Source organism: Spea bombifrons, chromosome 13 (genome assembly GCF_027358695.1).
Source record: "Spea bombifrons isolate aSpeBom1 chromosome 13, aSpeBom1.2.pri, whole genome shotgun sequence".
Classification (NCBI taxonomy): domain Eukaryota; kingdom Metazoa; phylum Chordata; class Amphibia; order Anura; family Pelobatidae; genus Spea; species Spea bombifrons.
Genome location: NC_071099.1, coordinates 28,543,076 through 28,551,472, shown reverse-complemented (window position 1 = coordinate 28,551,472; position 8,397 = coordinate 28,543,076). Strand labels below are relative to the sequence as shown.

Here is an 8,397-nt window from a genome sequence, read left to right as displayed (position 1 = left end):
TGTATGCATCAATGTGTGCTGCGTGTATATATATATATATATATATATATATATATATATATATATATATATATATATATATATATATAATGTCATATGCATACATTCTAGCCAAACAGGGATATACATAGTGTCATTCCGACACTTGATTAATCATGCACAGACAGCTCACACAAGCAGATCCACCTCTCTCCCCCTCCTTTCCCATCTGAAGCTAACATTATACAGCTCCAGCTATTTAATAAGGCATCAACTGGACGCACCCATAACTGCGCTATAGTGAAGGTTGGTTCTAAGAATAGCCACCCGTCTTGATCTCTGTATGCAAACCGCCCGCTCAAGACACCATAAAACACACACCGATACAGGGTGTCGATGTGTTTGTGCCAATAATGCTGTACACTGTTTTCATTATACACCGATTAGAGATTCCATGATTGCAGGAGGGCCCCTGTTTTCAGCAATGGTTTGGTCCAGTGGGTAGTATGCAGCCTTCAGTCCCTTGATGCTGTTACTTTGTATCCAGTCTGGTACAGGAGCTGATACATTGTATCTCAGCATCTGTCCCTTTCTCCACTCAGTCCTACCACTCATCCTACCTTCCTTCTTTCGCTCCCTTCTTCTCTTTGTGACCTTTTTACCTCTGCCATTTTCTTGCTTGGTGAGTACTTTTTTCTTTTTTTTTTTAACCTACATTCTTCTTAATCTTCTTCTTTTTAACCTTCCAAACATTTTCACAGTATATTGCTCTGTATAATAGTCAATATTACAGCTCTGTGCATTTTATTTTTGTTCAGTGTCTTAAAATATACATTTTTGGTATATCCCTTAAAATTTTTACCAGTTTCTGGGACATTTTAATATCTTTTTATTTTTTTAAAAGTATAGCTGTTGAAAGTCTTTATTTCTTTTTTTTTTTCTTTGTTTTTCTTTTTTCAAAAATATATTTACATTTTTTTTTTAAAAAAAGACTGCGCATCGAACTATGGAATAACATTCTGTATGTAAATACATTTGCACACACACTAATTACCTTAATATATATATATGTGTGTGTCTATATGTAATATAACTGTATTGTGTAAGACATGTCATATATAATAAAACTACTACATATTATATACGCTATATGTGTGTGTATATCTGCAAGAGTGATATACTTGTATGTTATATTATAGGATATATATATATATATATATATATATATATATATATATATATATCACAAGTATTCTGCAGCATATCTGCATGTTAAAGAATGCTTACCAGTACTACACAGGCAGTAACATATATGTTAATTGATGCATAAAACATACAAGTAATTCACTACACAGCCACAATATTTAAGTTATAATTATGCTTCAACCCCCAGCTTTCCAGTTAACTCCATCATTGCCAGCTAGCCTTGCACCAGATTGTTGAGGAAGGGGTTAATCCCGCCACCTAACCTCCAAGCTCAAGTGACTTGCTTGTGACAAATTTACACCCAGGGTGCAAAAAGAAAAGAAAAGATCAAAAAGTTTTTTTAAAAAAAGAATTGCAAAATATTTTGCAGGATAAAGTAAATATTTTGTTTAACCATATGCGTTCTGGAAGGTTGTGCAATGCATTATTTCCTACCATGCCCAATGCATTATTTCCTACCATGCCCCTTTAGCACTGAAAGTGACTGGTTTCCTTAGGTGTAAAATGATGAGGACTTTGGCTGGGTTCGGATCTTACAGCCATTGTTTGCTTTGCTTTTAATGGTATTCTTGCTCTGGAGGTGTATAGCAGCAAATGTACCACGTCTGGGATATAGACAATTTCAGATAATAATTCCATCAGTGTAAATCCTTATTGTATTCCTTATCTGAGCATCCATACAAAAGCCTCTTATTTCATTATAACAATGATATCGTAGCTGCTTTGTGAAACCTCTAAGCATCTAATGGGTTAATCCCATTCAATTTCATATGTCTATATTATTCTAACAATGCTGCCAGCACACTGATCATTAGCAGAATACTGGTCGAATTCCTGGAGTTAATAGGAAAAAAATAATGCATTCCTATATGAGATTTATTTTCCTGCTTTGCAGGTATATACATATTTTTTTTATTATAGATGCTGGATTTTTATTTATTTTTTGGTGGAGGGGGGGGTTAATCAATAACTGCGTCTTGAGTTGTCAGATTTTGCTAGTTCCGTCACAGTGAGGCGGTAATTGGATTTATGTTGTTCTTTTTCCTCCCCACTCCTCCTGTCTGAGCACCAATTAAGAAAGTGGGCGGGATAAGGCAAGACAGACAGCTGCGAGGGATGCAGGAATGATGAGCTCGGGTTTCTGCGGTTCTACCGGTTTCAGTTTTCTAACTAGAAATGGCTGGCTATAGGTGAAAAGCTCTTCCTATATATATATATATATATATATATATATATATATATATATATATATATATATATATATATATATAAAAGCCTAGATCTACTACACCATTATCTGGGACATCATTGTTTGAGAACAGGTGATTCCGAATTTTCGACCCTACGTGAGCCCAACCTTTTAACTCATGAGGTCGTCATTAATAGGGCATCTTGCTCTTTATTTAGAGTCATAGAAACTTAGAATCTGATGGCAGATAAGAACCATTCGGCCCGTCTACACTGCCCATTTTTCCTGCTGTAAAGACTCGGACCTTAATAAGTCATCAGTCTCGTCTTAGATTCGGTTGCCATATGGCTATGCCATGCATGCTTAAATTCCCTTACTATATTATCTTCTACAACTTCTGCCGAGGGTCTGTTCCACTTATCTACCACCCTCTTGTTTCAGATGATGGCCTCTAACATATCTCCTCCTTTGAAATAATATTTTAATAAGTCTATCACGTCTCTTCTCTCCCCCAAGCTTTACATATTGAGATCCCTTTTTGTAGCCATCCACCCAGCTGACCTTTCGTGTGATGGGATTCTCAGATGGTTGAGTTGGAAGCATATTACGTGGTCATTTTGTGATTTGATGGTAAGACTCCCTAAACAAGTTGGTGTCACTTGATCGTTTGTTGTTTATTTTATTAAAACTACCCATAGCTTGTACCTTTTTGGTCTTCAATCAGTGACTGATTGAGCAGTGATGGGCTATCCTACATCAGGGGAAGCTGAGATCGGTGGCATAAGGTGGCAAAACTTGAATATGTGATTTGCTGCCCTTAAGTTGTTTACCTCGTCCTCACCTATGACATCAAAGGCTCCCTGAATGATGTAATACTTGTCAGTAGTTGAAAGGGAAGAAAGAATCATGCAGATCCTGAGTTATCTTCCATGATGGATACAATGGGATTGTAATAGATATTCTTTAAATGACTTCATTTAATCTGTAAATATCATTATGCAGACTTTGTTTACTGGACTGTGAAATATAAGATTTCGGCATGCCGCAATACTGCTTTACGGCAGAGCCAAGCAGGGACCAGGTTACGTTTCATGCGATCTCTGTTGACCATTCAGTTACATAGGATAATCCATTTCACTTTAAAAGCCTCAACGTGTAGAATGAAACTACTCATCTCCTCTGGTCTTCAGTGGGTTAAGCATATTTCTATCTATCATGGTGTTACATTTCTAATTAAAGTGCTTAAATTCTTGATAAGGTTTGACTCTTATAATTTAAATGGCTAGATCCTTAAAGGTAATATAAAGCAATCTTGGCGAATGAGATATTAGAACGCGGCAATAATCCTTGGGTCTATGAAATGTACAGGTTGGGTGCGGAAATATCTGTCCCTTCCTGTTTAAGGAACACCCCATGTCCATTGTTCTTCAATATGTTTTTGGCTGAACACGTCTCCTGCAGAGCATTTATCTGGGGGGGATCCCGAATCTAAGACAATCTAAGATTAAGGACTAGATGGTCTGAATGGGACTTATCTGCTGGTGGATATTGATTGCTTAGAAACATAGTGGCACCAACAAACTTAGGGTATGGCCGGTGGCACCATGGGGGTGATGCATGAAGTTTGTCCAAGACCTTTACATATTTCCATTCCATAAGCCATACCATCGTTTTGGGTGTATGCAGTTGATTTTTCTTCCCTTGGGCTACAAAACCCAACAATCTTACGTTAGATGTGTTACTTTACGTGGCCCGTGTGCCTTTTTTACTCGCAGATCTACAGTTTTGGTGGAACTATTCTGGACACTTTTGAAGCAAATTTATTTATAGAGGTTTTATCCAAATTTTTGTGCCTGCAACGCGGTTATAAATCACCCTCAATAAATTAAAGGTCTGGCAGCCTCCTACTGTCTCCTAAATCACTAATCCTGGCTCTTCCGATGGCATGGTCCCTCTTTAGACAGAAAAAGTTTGCTTTATGGGACCAAAGGGTACTAAGTGAATATAGATTAAATAGATAAGACCTTCTGTCCAAGAGGAGGTGATGATTATCATAAACAAACCTTTCAGAGTATTAGCCTGTGCAGTGCAGAATGCGTCCCCATGACCAAGAGCCCTGGATGTAGAGCTATGTTCACCCTGCCTTATGTGTTTAGTAAGTAATGGAGTCTTAGTGTTAAATAATACATGTTGTTGTCATGTACATTCTGCAAACATCATGAAGTGGTTTTGGAGCCCAATTATACATTAATATTTGTGGGGCATCAATAAGAAGCTTACAGCTGCTTAAGGTCCCGTTGTTCTATGGGTGGTAGATGCTTATATGACTATTGCTCAGGTAATGAGTATACCTCACTTCCCTGCCTTTTGCCTAAAATCAAGTGAGTGCCTGCAAGAGAGGGGAAGCTTGGTCCTCTGGCCTGAAGGCCAGGTAGGTCATGGAGCCCAAGGTACTCTTGTAACCTCTCGGTTTGGTCCACCATGGTGGTGTATGTTGTGCAGAGACACTTTTACACTTGGTCACACGTTCACTGGCACATTTTTGTTTTTTGTTCACATTTTTGTTTTATGTGGTCATTGTTTTGTTTTTGTTTTATACTGAAAATGCTACAGTAGAGAGCCGGGTCCCTTGAGACTCGTTTTTTTGGTGTGGGCTCTTTGGACAAGGAGACAATGTGGGCAGTGTAGCCCCAGAAGAAGAATAATGGGGATCTGGTCTCCAATGTTGCCCTACAACTTTTGGAGTACTTCTTCATCGTTTTTCACACGACGAAGGTAAGCTTGAGGTACATCAGACTTCTAGAAAAAAATTCCATAATATATAAAACCAACAAACATGAATATGCTTTCCTTCCCTGTTTATAACCTGTCTATAACTTTGTTAGAAAAGGCAACCCTAAATGTCACTGCTCTGGCCCTTTAAAAACCCAGAGTGTCCATACTCTTTCAACTTGGGATTCATTTATTTGCTTTTAACGGTATTCTGCTTAAAAGCCGTTTATCTACCGATAAAATCTTCAGTATAATTAAAAACTCATGTATAACACCCTTACTTTCTTAAATGCCATTAGGTTTTTAAAATAGGTATACGCGATGTTGATTTGTATATTACACAAGTTTTGCTGCTTCCTATAGTAAGAAAAAAACCCTATATTATAACATGCTTACAATAATATATTTTGCCCTACATACACACATGGAATAAATAACTCGTCAGCTCTTCTTTGGAAAGCGGTATAAGCCTAGAAAATGATGCAAGTGGTCAATAACCTTTAACCATACCTGGAAACTTTATGGCTGCGGCTAGCTGGACATCCCCCTCCGGACAATGCAGGCGGGTGGTCCCGCTGACGTTGGCGGGCAGTGCTGTTGACGTTGCGGGGGACACACAGTCGTTTAAGAGGGGAATGGGCTTTTCTTAGCGTTTCTGGGCAAAACCAAGAGAGTTACCAGGTATGCCTTTAACAGACATTAAGGCAAACTGGTATAGATGGAGAAGTTGGTCCTTCCCTTCTGTGCTTGCAATCTAATACGGGATCCTTGCATCTAAAATTTTAAACTATGAGAGAATAGATATAGGAAATTTCTGACATTTTTAGTCTGGACTAAAGCTCCCAGCAATCTCAGTAGCCTAATGATTTTCATACATTAAATAAAGCAATGTATTTGGCATTTTTAGAATAAAATAAGATATTTGTATTAAAACCAGCCTAATTAGCTTTGATTTAACTTTTCTTTCTTCGGATCAGCATAATTATTGGGCCATGTTGTTACTCCTTCTCCATACCTGATAACTCTCAGGGTTTGACCCCAAGTCTCAGGGTGAGGGGGTAGATTTTCATCTTTCGTATTCTGCCTGGTTGTAATCATGTTTAAGACCCCCAATTGCTGCTTTTGCTACCAGTATGTTATGGTGGAGATCCCTGCTTGAATGTAGGTTTCCTTGAGGACCGATATTAGCCGTTCAGTTAAAACATTTAAGAGTCACTACCTGGAAACTTCACAATGGGCTATTAAATGGTTAATATTTCTAGACTCTTGGGGTCGGCTCATTTAGAAAGTCCTCCGGTATGGTCCTCTCCTTGTGTGCAGATATTCCTCTCGTGGTAGAAGATGTACTGGAAGACTTTGTAATTGTGAGGAGTGGAGAAGGTAGATTCAGACGAATTCTGGGAGATGTCAGACAAGACAGGAGTTATAGTGGATAATAACGGAGTACTAGCCAAAAGAACCGCACAATGCATTGGTGAGAACTCTAGAACGTGAGGGTTAAGGGAATTCTTGCTGCCGTCCTGTAAAGCCATTGTTTGTGCTCTCTGGGAAAGCCCTGTGGGAGAAATGCCTAGTGGGGATTTGCGCTGGGATTTGGAGATTTATTTTATCCTGTGTGGGACGACGCAGTTACTCGAAAGGAAATACAGTGCCTTTCTTTGCCGTGACCTAATTTGTTGCATTAGAGAAAAGTGACCTCCGCAAATCCACTGTAAACCTGGTAGAGGTTAAGTGGGGGTCGACCATTATGTCCGCTCGGGCGCCTGTCTCCAGGCCGGGCCTGCATAACTCAGTTGAGATAGGCTTTCTATTGATTCGCCCTCATCAGGCGCGCGCCAAGAACTGACCAATCAATAGCGTTGTCTAGATTGGTAGATAGAAGTGATTTCCCTGCAGGATGCCCTCCGGATGTGACAGCCGCTCCACACTAGTGACACGGTGCCTTATAACTCGGCCGCCATCTTTACCCCTGGCGCAGAATTGGGTCCTTTAAAAACTGGCTCCAATGTGTAATAGTTTGATACCGAGCAGAGACAAGATCCTTAACAGACAAACGACTCATATTTTAAGCACAGTTGTGTTTATTTGCTCCATAATATAAGTGCTTGTAATAAAGAGATTAAGAAATAATATACTCTGCTCTCCAAATGTTGTTAGGAGCACCAGTACCACCAACTTTATTTTATTTATTCAGAGGGTTTTGTCTTAAAAATATTACACCTAACTGAAATATGGAGTTTATTATTTCCTGTTCCTTGGATTGTCTATTCACTATTGACTAAACTATTTATTATGAAGAGCCAACCTCAGTAAGCTTCTGCTGCAGGAAGAGCTTGACTGGTCCTCCATAATGTATAGATAATCAGTGGGATTTCTCCTTACACATTGAATTAACCGTTCAGTTATTTTGGTTTTTAGATATTGAATTGAATTTTTAGGAGAATTTATTATTAAACATTAAGTTTTATTCATTATTCATTTCTGCTGTCTGTTGATATATAAATGGATTTACCCCCAGTCTGTTTCTGATTGGACGTTACCTTACTGCATTTTGTTCAATTGATTTGACCATGCAGGTCTCTTATTATTATTATTATTATTATTCTAGGGCTGTTTCTATTTAGTTATCTATGTAATCACCATAGAATCTCTGGTCTAATACACTAATCTTAATGAGGAACACAGCCTATGTGATTTCTTACTTGTGTGCAATATTTTTCCAGAGCGAAGATCATTGGTATTAATGGGATTCTACAGTTGTGTTCGTCTTCTTTTCATGTCCTCTCTTTCCCTCAGGTGGCCGCAAATGAGCACAGACTTTCTATGTAATGGCCACTGACCTCTCCTCCCAAGCCATCACGCTCAGCCAAACAGGTCATCTTAGCGCATGATTCAGCGAGTGTCTGCCTCGATAGCAGTCTATCTTCTTGACCACCTTCCCATGACGCCGGTGTCATTCTAGGGAGTAGTTGCGCATACATAGTAGCAATCTCTTTCTTCAGAGTAAACACCTCTCTTTCTTATTGTCTTTAGGTTTATAAGCAGCCGTCTCTCTCACATCACCCTCACTACATGGTCGTCTATACTGATTTATTCTGTTCCTCTTGGCCTCGGCTTTTCGCAGCCTCTCAGTCACAGGCAGCAGGCTCATTACGTATGACAGTGATTAGATACTTAGTGCTTGGGAACAGTATTGACAAGGACTGGGTCACTCAGGCCTTAAAGTCCCTGTGACCTTGAGCCAAGTTGCT

General features: G+C 39.0%; 1 protein-coding gene across 1 annotated transcript in view; it reads left to right on the top strand.

Moving 5' to 3' along the window:
- Nucleotides 1-529: 529 nt before the first annotated feature.
- Nucleotides 530-8,397, top strand: part of RALY (RALY heterogeneous nuclear ribonucleoprotein) — a 61,437-nt gene continuing 53,569 nt past the window's right edge. Inside the window, exon 1 of the mRNA XM_053452837.1 lies at nt 530-661. The gene's annotated coding sequence lies outside the window, so the exon portion shown is untranslated. The remainder of the gene's footprint in view (nt 662-8,397) is intronic.